The 15,771-nt window shown below is 34.9% G+C and overlaps 1 protein-coding gene across 1 annotated transcript in view; it reads left to right on the top strand.

Annotated features, from left to right (window-relative positions):
• Positions 1 to 1,440: 1,440 nt before the first annotated feature.
• LOC113046910 (gap junction gamma-1 protein-like) overlaps positions 1,441 to 15,771 on the top strand; it is a 32,498-nt gene continuing 18,167 nt past the window's right edge. Inside the window, exon 1 of the mRNA XM_026208040.1 lies at positions 1,441 to 2,045. The gene's annotated coding sequence lies outside the window, so the exon portion shown is untranslated. The remainder of the gene's footprint in view (positions 2,046 to 15,771) is intronic.

Here is a 15,771-nt window from a genome sequence, read left to right as displayed (position 1 = left end):
CACCATTTGACAAGTGAGAAATGGAAATAGAGAGAGAGAGAGAGAGAGAGAGAGAGAACACAAAGACAACAGAGGGAGAGAGAGAGAGAGAGAGAGAGAGAGAGAGAGAGAGAGAGAGAAAGAGATGCCTCTGGTTAGGAGGAAACCCCATTTCCAATGTCACTGTCTGTATAAGATGTCAGCCTGTGCACCTGAACCAGTCCGCCTGTCAAAGTTCCTGTCAGAGTGTCTGAATGTCAGAGTTGAGAGCAGATGGAGAGGTTACAATGGCTCCTTCAGACTTTAGACTGATGGAACACGTTTTCAGGGTAAGAACCATCAACTCAAATTTTGTAAGAGGGTACAGGGCTGAGCAGGTATTAGAAGTCTTGCTTAATTAAGTTGAAGGGCTGCTGTGAATACGACTTCAGCTTTAATAAACAGCAGGATCTCCAATACGTGAGTGTGGGAAGCTATCATAAAAACTAAATTTAGTTTTTGTTGTTGTTGTTGGAAAACCTAATCTAGTGGAACTTTTTTTCACATTTCTGGGTTTCTCAGCAGCGGAAGTCATCATAGTAGGGTTAAGAGAGCATGGGAGAGTTCCACAATTTTTGTTTTTTTTTTGCATTCCCATTTGCTCAAATAGAAAAAGAAAAACTCCCTGATAGTGTTTTCATGACTTTCAATCAAAGGAAAAAAATGGAAAGACTGATAACGGCATTTAGAAAAGAGAACAATGTCAAATTTACTATCCCTCTTACAGCCTGTGTCTTAGAAACACCTCGTATAACCAGTTTACCAGTTTTTTTATTATATTATAGTGTTATACGTGTACATACATTTATTAAAAAATCTAAATATACAAAAACTTGCTGATGACGGTTAAATGAGTCATCACAGACTTGTGAAAAGGGTCTATGTTCCACGTTTTGTTTATTTCGTCTTATATTTCACTACAGAGATTCGTAAAATTATTGAAATTGCCTATTTCTTGACATAGGGCCTATCCTTTTGATGTCTAAAATAAATTAAGTATAAATAACGTATCAAAATATTCATTTAATAAGAGTGTGCAAGACCTACATTGCACTGCTTGTTGTCATATAACTTGTACATGACAAATAAAATCTTGAATCTAAAACCTAGATTAACGTTGGTCCTGGAGGCACCCAAACACTGGACAATTTTCATGCCTCCTTTGTCTGACACACCAATTTCAGGTCTTGGGAGTCTCTACTAATGAGCTGATGACCTGAGTGTTTGATTCAGGAGACATTTAAAGCGTACAGAGTTGGGGTGCCTCCAGGACCAGGTTTGGGAACCACTGGGTTAGAACAATGTCCAAAGAAAGTGCCATGCTTCAATCAATCATTGAAATCAATCATCCTTCGCATTTGGTGAACGTCAGAAATTCCTCTGGTCAGTGAGCAGGCATCTGTCTGGCTTCCCTTCAGTGTTAACACTGTAGCATCCTTCAGACAAGGTCGTGCACCTTCGCCTTTCCCCATGACACACAACCAAAAAAAGTCGCGTGGGTGAGTCCTGAACGCAGTCATTGCGTGCCTCCCCACGAGGACGGAGACGCGGACACAGCTTGATATCGCAGTCATTTATTGTTGACAGTTAGTAGGATGGCCGGTTCGCACGTGTTCGCTGCAATAGGTTTCTCCAAGAGCACGATAAACGACACGGCAAGCGCGCGAGAATATTTCGCCAGGTAAATAGGGGCACGAGACAAGAAAATGAATTATGCGACGACTGTTTGAGCGGTTCTTCGTAATGACTGCATTTATCCTGCTGAGTTTATGAACAGAGCGACAGACTGCAAGCGAACATGAACAACACTGGCAATAAAACCGCATTTGTTACCGAGCAGCATGGTCAAATCGGACGCTTTGAGTCGCGCTCTGAGGTCTCGTGAAGTCTTCAGCCGTGACGAGTCTACAGAGGCGGAGGCGAGCCCGTGAACGGAGGACCTGGGCTGCGATTAAGACTCGGGACCAATTCCGTCATTTGACCGGGCATCCTTCTCCTTAAAATAATCATCACAGACTCGCAGAGCGGTAAGAGTCTATTTGTGTTTTACTATCAAGATGTTTGGTGTAGAGAAACAACACGTGGAGGACAGAACTGGAGCCTGTTACCATATTTTAGCGAGGTTATAATGAGTGTCAATCAATTAATTAGATGCTTAATACCTAAATGAAGGACAATTACATGTACTTTTGTGGAAAAAGCAACCCACTGATAACGTGGTTGCAACAGTAAGACGTTATCGCGCGCACGAGCGCAAGTAATGACACTTTTATCCACGGGTTTGGTTTAGCGGTTTTTTTGCTGACAGAAACAAAGCGTCATTACAGACTTCACATTTTCTTCGCATTGCTTTTGTTTGGTTTTAACCAGGCACAGCTGACCTTGCGGATTTAGGTTAGGTTTTAGTAAAGGGTTTCTTTGGTTCCTTTGTGAACCTAAGTGAAGAATCCTGGAGATACTGGACGTGTTTCTTGCTCTTCTCTTTTTGTTGCATTCTTGGTTTATGTATTGATCACTGTACTTAATACGATTCAATTCTACTACTAAGCAGTTAATAAGACAATGTATTTTTTCCTCATATTTTAGAAGTCCCCCTTAATAAAGCAGATATATCTCCAGGAAAGTCCCTCCCTCACTATTGTCAGATTATACTCTGGGATCAGATCATGTCCATAAAAGCATCTTTTGTTTTAGAAAGGATTGTTCTTGCAGTTGTATTGGGATTGGCAGTTAATTGTATTTTTGTTTTTGTTTTTTTTCTATTGCTTTCATAGTGTCCAGCTAGTTTTATTCAGTGTTTGGTCCATGTCTGTCTGTTTAATGTCTGCTAAGCGGACACCATGTTTTCCAGTTTAAATGTACACTGTACAGTATCTGTTCGGCTCACTGCTCCACAGCAACAAGCCTTGCAGGTATTTTTTCACAGTCATCACCAAACATCTGATTAAAGCAATTAGCTGATATCAGAGCATAAAGTATTTCATCAGCAGAGGTGAGGTGGTGCTGCATAGAGGCACAGTCTATAGTACCTCTTGTGTTTTTACAACCATTTACTAGGAATTGTGTCATTTGTTTTGTATATATATATATATATATATATATATATATATATATATATATATATATATATATATATATATATATATATATATATATATATATATATATATATATATAAACTGTTAATAGGATTTATATCAGGCAGACTATATGTCAGACACTCAAGGATACTACAACCCAATCACTCATCTTAAATCCATCAGAAACATTCCCTGTGTTTTGACCTGATGTCTTGAAACTGGAGAGTGATACTGAAATAGTCCAATGTAAGCCATATATACTTTTTTTATTTTTTAATCATACATTCACTCCAAGAATGCATGTGCCTTCATTCTGTGTTCTGTCTTTCTTCTTTCGCAAAAGTTGCTAGATGCCTTATATGTCTGGATTTAATAAATGCATCCTGTTTAAAAGATTTTAATGACCAATTGCTTTAAATACCCTTGTGAAAAAGAAGTGCACTTAAGTATACTTTTATAAAGTGTACTTATTGCGGAAATAATGTACTTTAAAAGAATACACACAAGTGCAAATTAAAAGTTATTTTCGACGCTTACGTACATTTTATTTGTAATTAATTTAAAATACATCACATTTTAAAGTTACATTAAATGCAATAAGTTGAACTCTTGAGTGATATTTTTGAACCACTTAAGTGGGACCTTAGTATATTTTATATGTGATTTGAAATATGGTAAATATGTACTTCTGGATAAGCAATTAATGTGAACTAAAATATACTTCAATGTTACATATCTCTGGTAATGAAGTTGAAATGTAGTATATTAAATAATAATAATACCCTTTAAAAAACATAGTTACAATCAAAGCAAAAACACAAAATGGTAAACCCTCTACATTTAATGACAAAACAATCTCTAAAACAAATACACAAAAATGCTTTTTGCTGATGCACAAGAAAACCCAACACTACACTTCAACTCACTTTTTAGAAAGAGTCTGGAGAACAATGCTAATTTCACCATCATGGAAAACATCATTCTGGAAGATGTGTAAACCTCTCCACAGTCTGTGTGAACGGAAAAATGATCCAAAGAGGCAGGAAAGTCCCAAAAAATTCCTTGAGGAAAGAAGGAAAGAACAATTGTTATAAAACATATCCAGCCCTTATAAATGGTCCAGTTAAGTGAAAGCAAAAGACACAGTTGCAGTCTAAAGTTTATATACACCTTGCAGTATCAACAAAATGTTAATAATTTAAGTAGTAAGAGGATAGAGCGGTAGAATAATAATAATAATAATAAAAAAAATGCAATTACTGCTCTGATATAGCAGTATATTCAGCAAGGTGTGTGTAAACTTTTGACCACATCTGCATCACCTAAGAGCTGAATTAAAAAAAATTAAACAATTCAAAGTTTTATTGGAGTATACTGTATAAGAAAGTGTATTGAAGTTTATTTTTATTAATTGCATTAATGCACATAGTATATATTATAGTCTAAATAGTACTACATTTAAAATACATTAACAAATGTAATTTTGGAGAACACACTTAAGTTGAAATTAAAATAAATTATTTTACATGTGCTTTAGTATATTGATAGATATATAAAAATAAGTGTACTTATTTAAAATATAATAAAATTATAATTACACAACAAGTACACTTTTAATATAATTTACCACACTTCTTTTTCACAAGGGTAATCTTTAAGTTGATTTGCCCAGTGATGGATTTATAGCTCTGATGGGCTTGCAAACTTTAATAACGTCATGTTTAAGGTGTCCATGAGTATTGAAAAAAATATATTTATCATGTCATGTCATGTCAAATAATCCTAATCTAGTATGAATATTAATAAAATGTAATATAATTATGTGATATGCATACAGACACCTTGACATGTCAAGACCCCCTCTTTAACACACACACACACACACACACACACCGATCCTATTTTCTGTTCTTATTTTCCATTAGACCCTTTTCATCCCAAGTCTTTGAGGCATATCAGTGTGTGATACAACAAAGTTTCTATGTGACTTATTACATACACACACACAGCAGACATTTGGATGTAATGGCAGAAAGAAAATGGTAAAGAAAGAAATGGAAGTTGCGCTTCGCCTGAGTAAAAGAGCGATGAGGAGCACATTCTGTCTGGCATGCAATTACACACACGCTCATGCACTCTAAAGTCCAGGAGCCTGATCTGAGGAACCTGGCCTGTGTACAGCTTTCTAATGTGAACATACACACACACACATAAAGAGACAAAACAGACTGCTTCGTTCCGGCTGGTCAAGGCCAGTTTTGACCACCCAGATCGAGGCAGCATCAGATAAGTGGGGAGGCTCTGAAACCTCTCAGTAAGTCTGTTACAAAGTCTGTCAATCTGTTATCCATATGGAGATTCAAATGAATGGAGGCAAACATTGAACGATAGATTTTTAACATTTGGCAACCACAGTCTAAACAAAACCTCACCCGTACACACACACACACACACTATAAAGAGTCTGTAATGATGTATTATAATAGTTTTTGTGTGTGTACTCGTGCGTTTTCTACAAAGGAGTTCTGTCCTTATCATCATTATGATTCATAATGATTCCATTATTCTGTGTGATGCACACAGCATGTTTTTTATTGTGTGTGTGTGTGTGTGTGTGTGTGTGTGTGAGTGTGTGTTTGTAGTTATAGATTCTCAGTGACATTCCCAGTGGGAAGGAGTCTTATTTGATTTTTTTCTTCCACACAGCTCAGTGCAGAAGTGAACCTTTGCCATCCAAACACACACATACACACGCACATACAAACACACACAGACACACACACATGTGATGTGAGTGTGCATTCTCAGCTTCTGTGGCTGAGTGAGTAAATCTGCATTCAGTATTAATGCTTTGTGACAGCGAGGGATGACTGCAAAGACAGGACACACGGAGACAACAGAGGCCACATAAAACACACACACACACACAAGCCATCCTGATTTACAGCCTTCCCTCCCATGGCCTGCCCAACATCATCTTTTTCAAAACTTTCTCTTTCTCATGCACAAGCCTCTGTGCTGACACATAACCTGTGTCAAAGACAAGTACATGGGCTCTGTTGACCCAGCCAGGTCTGGGCCCTGTCAGAGACAGACAGAGGAAAACAGAAACACTAAGGACATCTATTAGACTGAAGACTGTGGTCTCCATTTCTTCCTCTCTGGCTCCTTTGCCTGGGAGTGTAGAGCAGAGGTGTAGATCTCATGCCCAATTGGAGGCACAACAAGCAGGATTTTTTGCAGTTAAAGTGACAATGTGATGTGTTTCCCCAGAATCTGAAACCCTGGCTTTCTTTTGTTAGCTTTACACCTGAATTGAATGTGATGATGAAAACTGGACTACGATAAGGGCTCAACAAAAAGGATGTCCACTGGCCCAGAGCTATAATCTGCCCTTTTAGGCAAATGCTATCTAGCTATTATTATTTACTTGCATTTTGGTCCCTTGCAAACTTGCAAACTAGCAAATTCTGCTTCTCAGTATTTTTTGTTTTTATAAATATTTTACATTTTAATCATATTTTTAATATAATACAAAAATGTTTAGCACATAATATAATACATGTTAATATAAAACTAATAAAATTGCAAGTGTGAAATTGCAAATGCTAATCTAATATGTTACATATAAATTGATAGATATGTTTATTTCTTTATGTTGAGTCCAGTGGAAAAGTGACATGGGAAATATAAATCTGAATTGCTGGTCCTTCTGTGCCAGTAGAAAAAAAAGACAAAATTGTCAAAACCGGTAAACAGAAAATGAACATCTTTTTCTTAGGTCCTTTGCCAAAAAAAAAAAAAAAAATTAATAAAAGCCCAATATGACCAGTGTTGTTTGATTAATTAATTCGCTCTCTTGTTTTGGTCCTGTTGCTGGATCAGAAAAAAAGTCTCAGACAGTCATCGATTTGAATCAGATCATTAACAGCTTAATTATTGAATCTCAGTTATTGAATTAACATCTGACAGAATGGATGTTTATGACAAAAATTTTTCAAAAACAAAACTTACGTCTAAAAGAGAAGTACTGTTTTGTTTAGTACTTCATTGGGGCTGTCTCTTCTAGCGCAACACTATTCTTTTACAGCAAGAGTAAATCAAGAACAAAGAACAAGAAAGGAGTCAGAAAAACAAGCTGCTCTTGCACTTTTTCATTTCCGTGCGATCTGTTTCTCCTTTTGGTTCACCTCTAACTCTCCCTCAGTGATCCTGCCATGAGCGCAGTGACAGACCCTTTGGTTACATCATCAACACGAAACATGAGTCCTCCAACGCAGGTCAGAAAGTATTAGACTGAACGTGTGTGTGTGTGTGTGTGAGAGAGAGAGAGAGATGTCCTTGTTTCCTGTCTTTTCCCCAAGTCATGTTCAGAGGGGGTATCGTTCACCCATGGCTGGGTTTCCATGGCCACAAGGTCCGAGCCAATCAGAGCGCAGGGCCACCATGTGCTCCAGACGAGGAAAAAGCCCGCCGGCGACACATATGCTAGCCTGCTAACGCTAACCCAGCATCTTTGCGTCTGCTCCACGGCTCTGCTCTTTCATTTTGATCCCCTCTGTCCTTGAACCTCAAATCTCTCTTTAGTTTTAGATAGCTTGATGTTTTTATAATGTCTCCCCTCATGTTGTCACTTTTTTCTTCTTGGTTTCTTCCTAAGGCAAGACATGAATAGGAAAGATGGACAGAAGTAGAGGAAACAGGGCAAGTGCCCCTCAGACAAACAACCTTTAACTCAGCCTTTAAAAATAGAAAATGAGGTGAGACACATTCCGTGGAGTTTCTCCTATCTACAAACATTGTTGATTTATATTGTCTGTCTGAGTGTTTATGCTGTAAGAGTGTGTAAGGTAAAGAGGAAAGAGAGGAAAAGAAAACATTTGCCAGAGGATTTATTGCAACATAGAGGGCTATTCCTGCAAACACTTTCCTTCAGGCCAACAACTGAATTTTCCTATGGTTTGAAACTGTAATGGAATTGCACTGTTTGCCTTTGGGAATGATTGTGTCCGTGGAAATGGAATTCCATTGTTCGAGTCTAATCTCTAATCGTTTTTATTCAGAACATTGGTTTTCATTTACTGTGGGATCATCTGCAGGTATGTGGCATTGTGAGTCGCCAGTGGAGGAACACATCGCTCTCTCAAACACACTCACAGACACACATTCACACATACCTTGATCAAAGGCTTAAAGCTCAGATTTGGGAGAAATCCCCGCTTTGGTAAGTCATTTCCATGGAGACTACAATATTTCTCCTTTACCCATTTTAAGCTGTTTCTCACTTCGTGGTACTGTTATGTTTCTTCTTTTCTCTTCATCCTCTCACTGCACATTTTTTTTCTTACTCATTATTTGTGTCTTGTTTTCCAGAACAAATATCTAAGTGAAGTATCTTTATCTTAAATGTATTTTAAATGAAGATACCTTCACTTGATATATAAAATAACTTAAGAAAACAAGTCTTGTTTAAAAAAATTTTTTTTATTAATTAATGAAAATGAATTTCAGTTTTTACCTATCTTTTGTTCCCGGGGAATCGAACCCACAACCTTGCGCTCGATAACACAATGCTCTACCAATTGAGCTACAGGAACACCTAGAATATATAGAGCTTTGTTTTGTTTTTAAGCGTTTCATATATCAGTATTTATTTGTATTGTTGTATGTTGAATTAAAATGTATTTCTAATTTTTGAAATGTCTATTTGGTGATTTTCTAATTTAACACAATGATAACTTTATATTACCTGTCACACATCAAGTGCTGCACTGTAAAAAAAATTATTTGTTAGTTTGACTTAAAAAAAGTAAGTTATCTGGTTGCCTTAAAATTTTGAGTTCATTGAAGTTAAAAAGTGTGTTTTTACAACAAGCAATTTTGTTGTTTCAACTATTTTTTTTTCGTTATTTGAATAACTTTGTTTTGTTGTCCTAATTTAAGATTAAATGTTGTTTCAAAGTATTCAAGTAATCAAAGGGATTAAGTTAACTTACAAATTTAAGTTCACTCAACTTAATTTAATATTAAATGAACAAACTATTTTAAGTTCACGCAATTTAATTTAATATTATATGAACAAACTATTTTAAGTTCACGCAATTTAATTTAATATTATATGAACAAACTATTTTAAGTTCACTCAACTTAATTTTATATAATATGAACAAACTATTTTAAGTTCACTCAACTTAATTTTATATAATATGAACAAACTATTTTAAGTTAACTCAACTTAAATTAATATTATATGAACAAACTATTTTAAGTTCACGCAACTTAATATTTTTATATTATATGAACAAACTATTTTAAGTTCACTCAACTTAATTTTATATAATATGAACAAACTATTTTAAGTTCACTCAACTTAATTTTATATAATATGAACAAACTATTTTAAGTTCACGCAACTTAATATTTTTATATTATATGAACAAACTATTTTAAGTTCACCCAACTTAATTTTATATTATATGAACAAACTATTTTAAGTTCACACAACTTAATTTTATATACTATGAACAAACTATTTTAAGTTCACCCAACTTAATTTTATATTATATGAACAAACTATTTTAAGTTCACTCAACTTAATTTTATATAATATGAACAAACTATTCTAAGTTCACTCAACTTAATTTTATATTATATGAACAAACTATTTTAAGTTCACTCAACTTAATCTTATATTATATGAACAAACTATTTTAAGTTCACTCAACTTAATTTAATATTATATGAACAAACTATTTTAATTTCACCCAACTTAATTTTATATTATATGAACAAACTATTTTAAGTTCACTCAACTTAAATTAATATTATATAAACAAACTATTTTAAGTTCACTCAACTTAATCTTAAATACATAGTTTGTTGTTACAATTAGCCAATAAGTTTACACGGTTGCCTTAAAATTATTAGTTAAATCAAATTCAACTCAATTTAACATGACAAAAGCTTCTTTGTTAAAACAAATTATTCTGGAATAATGGAGCACAAATAAACCATAACTTTAACATTTATTATAACATTTACAATAATATAAATTCATTGAATTTAAGTTATACTCATGGTTAAAGATAAAGTTATTAATTAATTAATGTCATTAATTTGAGGTTAATTTGATTAATAACTCTATGTTATGATTTCTATTTAATTTTGTACGTCAAAGGAAAAAAAAAATTATACAAACAATTTCAACATGTTAAACAAATAAAAAAATATTTTAATCAACAAAAGTCAGTCTCTTAGTCAATCAGTATGTTACTAAAACCTTTCTAGCAGGCTAAATATGAGTCATATTCAAGCTATATTCATTAAGAATTTTTTTATTTTTTTTTTACTATATGGCTACTCTTTTTAAGGCATCATTTTATTGCATTTACCTTCTGCATTGTTCTCTTAGGATCTCCTCCCTTCTGGTGGATCTCTGTTAATCTTCTCTATATATTTCCATGTACTCCCTCTTCCACTAATTTTTCTCCCTCAATTATTTCTGTCTCAAAAACAAAGCATCACATTTTATACCACATTTTATGTTCATGACACTTTATAACAGTATAAGTTTTCGGTGAAAACATCAGAAAATAGTTTAATTAATGTAATTATTATTCTTAAGAACACTGAGAAAAAAAAGGAGTTAAAAAAAACGTTATTATTTAAATGCTTCTTAAAGAGACTTAGTCCTCTGGTGTGACATCTTTGTCCCATGGTGTGACAATACAGGCATCACACCGGAGGACATTATCTGTCACACCACGGGACATTTCAACCTTTTTCTGCCAATTAATGACTTTGCAATTCCAAGCTAATTTTTCATTAGCGCTAAGCAAGACACATTGGCATAATTTTCCATAATTACATTTTTAATTAAAATATATAATTTAGGGGTGACACACCAAAGGACAACAAGACCAACCACTTTTGTAGTGATTCCAAAAAAAGTATAATATTTGCACAATTCTGAGACAAATATTTACCATGTGCACATGTCATGGGCTTTACAGGGGGCTTCAGTAACACGAACAATCAACTAATTACATTTTTTTCTGAATTGGCCAGGTTAATCAGGATATGGTGTCACACTAGAGGACATGGTTTTCAGAGACAAAATGTATCAAGTTCCTACGCTTTCAGAAATGTATGGATGGAAAAAAATTATTGCCAATACTAAAATAGACACTGGTACAATTACGCTGGAGGTATTTATTAGCATTTTTATGCTTTTCTTTTTCATTTATGAAAGTTGTAATTTATCAAACCATGCTTGAGGCAGTCACACCATAGGACAATTTTGAGATTTGGCACAAAAAAAAAAAACCTGAATAACACTGCAGCTTTTTGAACAACAGGTCCATGTAGGACAAAGTAATGTTTAATGATTTACTGTAGATTAAATAACGAAAATATTATTTATATTAATTTTTATCTTGTGGGACAGTGAAAATGGCAGGTCACGTCAACAGCCCGACTACAGTTTGAGGCTTGTAGCTCTACTGTTTACATCTGTGTGAAAGATGTTTTAGGGCCAAGCTGTGTATATACAGTATTAGTGTTGACATGCAATTGCAAATATTTCCAACAGTGTGTTTGGAATATCAGGTTTTTGGCCACATTTATGCACAAGGTCATGTGGAGAATTGATGTTTTTTTTTTTAGTCTGCAGGGCAGAAAATATTGTCAAACATAGTGCAGTCTTGATGAATTCAAAGCATTAAATCGTTACTCCATCGTGAAATGGCGAAGACAACTCTGTTTAAAGCTTTAGTGCCACCTCCTGCACTGCTCAAAAACAGGTTTTATACTCCACTAGCTAAATAAGAGGTGCATTTAAGATGCATGGTATTTTAATTGTAAATTAAATCTGTTTCGGCTGACCACATGTGATCTGATCAACTGAGACAGATGTTAATACCAGGTGTAGAAAGACTGGAATGAAGAAATTAATTATAGGCAGGCTAAATAACAAAAGCATGGGTGATAAGTAGAAGCGATAGAGTCCATGAATGAGTAAACGAAGAGAGATAATGAGGTGAGCTGAGGTAATATTCACAGTTCCCCTGAGTTAATTCACTCCCTGTGTGTGTTGATCAATCATGTGTGCATGTGTGTGTTGTTTCCTGCATCACTATTCAGTGGCTGTGCTACTCCACGAACAAAGGAAAAAAGATATTACCCAGTTTGTGGGTTTGCAGTCTAAGTTAAAAGTATAGCTCAAGAAAAGAATACGAAGATAAGAAGAAACATTATTTTACTGGCTGCATGCAATAATAATAGTCTGATTTATAAAACAAATGACTCTTTTTAGCCATTTATTTTACTGAATCACTCCAAAAAGACCTTGCTGCTCTGCTTTGATGAGATTGTAAAATATTATGACGATTTGTTTTCTATTGTAATATACTGTATTTTGAATTTTTATTTATTCCTGTGATGGTAAAAGCTGAATTTCCAGCATCATTAGTCCAGTCTTTAGTGTCACATGATCAAACAGAAATCTTTCTCATATGATGATTTGCTGCTCAAGAAACATTTCTTATTATTAATGTTGAAAACAGTTGCTTAATATTTTTGTGGAAAGTGATTTTTTTCAGGACTTTTTTTTTTTTGATGAATAGTATGTTCAAAAGAACAGTATTTATTTGAAATATAAATCTTTTTTAACATTATAAATGTCGTTCACTTTGAATAAATGTAATGCTTTGTTGCCGAAGAAACAATTACTGGCCTCAAATTTCTGTACAGTAGTGATTGACCACGTGTAATTAAAGATACACATTCACAAAATCATTCAAATTAAGCTTTATCACTCCGATGTTCATGCATGGTTTTATTGCAACATTTTAAAAATTATATAGAAATATAATAAAATTATGATGATTATGTAATATCTTGTTGACTGACTACAGCAACATGTTTTGTTCAGCCCCATTGGTCAAAAACTCAGGGGGTGACAGAAATGGCTTCTCAGGTCAGTAACAATTGTACGGTGCAGTTCATTAACCTCCTCGTTTACACTTGCAGACTAAAAGCTAATTCAGTTTTTGCAGATCATTTATACAATGTTTGCTTACATCATTCTGTATGCATAATATAAAGGCATGATGTTGCAATCAGAAAAAATAAATAATGATTTCATCCTTTTAATCCAGTGGGTTCTGAACACACACACTTGGGCAATATTATAAGCAATTTATTCTAGATCTGTAATTAGGTGGTGATGGATCATAAACATAATGTTAAATGCTTGCATGCGTATCATAACAGAATGATTATGTTGAATTTATTAATTATATTTACCATATTAATACTTTCAAACATTGGGCTTACCAAATTCGAGCCATGAGCTTGTGTAGCAGTGTGTGTATTTAAGTGTGTTTGTGTAACCGCTAACGATTATCGCTTTGATTCTCATCAATTTAACAGCAGTCTAATAAAGAAAAAAGCTCCAGAAAGGACAGCAATCAATACTGTATTCTGTGTGAGTGCTTTTGTGTGCAGGCCTCGTTCTTGATCCCGGTTTATTTGCATCATGAGCCATTTTCTCCAATGTGTGTTTACATACATGTATTAGAGCTAAGATCCTACCCACAGCTAACCCATTTCTAAGTTGGAGCACAAAGACATGCACATATACTGTATATATTCATGAACTATTCCTCCTAGTTGATAGGACTACAGTATATGTCTAAAGAGGCAGAATGGAGGTCAGGGTGGAGCAGCAGATGATAATGGACGTCTAGGGTGAGGTAGAATGATGAAGATGAAGGATGTGAGCGGGGTCTGAAATCAACACATCTTAAGTGCAAAATGCAAGTACAATTTCTTTTTTTTCCTTTTTACTTGACTAGTAACATTATAGTGAATTACAATAGTCAGTTTCCGAGTGTCAGTTTATAATGTCATAAAGAAAAAACATATCAGGGTTTTCACAAAAATATTAAGCAGCACAACCAGACCGATCTCAGTAATTTCTACATATTTTACAAGTTGCACAATTTGTATGAATTTTTAGGAATAAGTTTCTTGAGCAGCAAATCAGTATATAAAAATGATATATGAAGCATTGTTTGAATTATTCATTGTTTAAATGTATAATATTTTACAATATTTACTGTATTTTTATCAAATAAATTGCAGCCTTGGTGAGAACTTATTTCAAAAACATTCAAATGTTCCAAGACCTCAGACTTTTGAACATTAGCGTATATAATGACGAATCAATTATGTTGGGTTTGAGAGTGTAATGGGGATATAATCTTTGAGTGGCTTTTGTCTGAACTTTTGCATTTTTTCCAATTCCTTTTTTCTTACTCTTTAATCAGTTCACATTTTTTGCTGAACTGCATGCCTTCTTGAGATGTGCTTACACTAGTCATTCACTGTATCATCAATAGATGTCTGTCATGAAACGGTAGGAAACTGGACATGAAAAGTGGGTGAAGGGCTCTGAATCACAGGGGGTTTGGGGGAAAGTGTAGTGTCTATAATTTGATTTACACAGTTCAGTTGAGAAGCTACCAGTCCAGCAAACATGCTTTGCATAACCCCCAAAAATCCTGTTTGATGGAAAAGATGAAGGCGGGAGGATGAGGATGGATGAAGTCAACAGTGACACACAGGCGCAGATGAATAAGGGAAGAGGGAGAGCTGGGATTGGGGGAAGGGCTGCTGGGGAGATTAATCCCGTTCACCCTTTTACATGGACACATACATACACACACAGTCTGTGATCCATTTCTCCACAGTTTTAAGATGAAGCGCGTATGTGTGTATGATGCATTCGAAGATTGTGAAATACTGGCCTTTTCTGTGTACGGTGCTTGAATGTGAGCAGTATTGTGTGTATAAATGGCTGTAGCGTGTGGGTATTCAGAGCAGTCTGTCTCTCTTCCCTCAAGTCATTTACAATTTCTGCATGGTTTGATGAATATGCTCCAGTGTTTGTGTGTATGTGTGTGTTTATATAGATAGATGAGAGAGCAAGAGTGAGGGTGGGTTTAACCTCTTGGTTTTAAATATACCCTTTGACCATGCTCTGTCCGCTCCATGTTTAAAAATGACATCTCTGCAGGCTACTTGTTTTTTTGTTTTTCATCAGAGTACATTACCATTCATAGAAATGCTGGGCAACATTATTATTGCATTCATTTATAAAAATGCTCCTCTGGAGCGCTTGTGCTGGCATTCTCCTCTTGCCTCTGGATTGCCTCTGTCACCTCACTGCTGTCTTATAAATGGACTCAGCAGCTGTACGACAAAGCTTCAAAAACTGCCTGAATGCATGGTGTGTGTGTGTGTGTGTGTGTGTGTGTGTGTGTGTATTTTCTGTTAAATAATGTGAATTATGCCATTTAAATCTTCTGCCTGCGGAGCTCAGATGTAAAGAGCACACTGCCTTTTCTGGGTTTTCCAAAAACACACAAACACATGTACACACACTTCCAAGTGTAATGATTGTGAAGCTAGTTATTTTGAACCACAAGAGCACTAGGGGAGAGTGGGGCATAACACTAACACTTTTTGACATTCTCAGTTTGTGTTATTCCACATGGGGGTCAGTCAGAGTATAATTTTTTCCTCTTGTCTAGTACAAATATGTAGTTTTATAATTGCAGTTTTTCTTTATTTACCCCAAAAGAATGGAACTGAAATGTGACAACATGCC

The sequence above is a fragment of the Carassius auratus genome, chromosome 28 (genome assembly GCF_003368295.1).
Source record: "Carassius auratus strain Wakin chromosome 28, ASM336829v1, whole genome shotgun sequence".
Classification (NCBI taxonomy): Eukaryota; Metazoa; Chordata; class Actinopteri; order Cypriniformes; family Cyprinidae; genus Carassius; species Carassius auratus.
The sequence above is the reverse complement of the archived record's forward strand: the minus strand, read 5'-3'. Positions and strand labels throughout refer to the sequence as shown.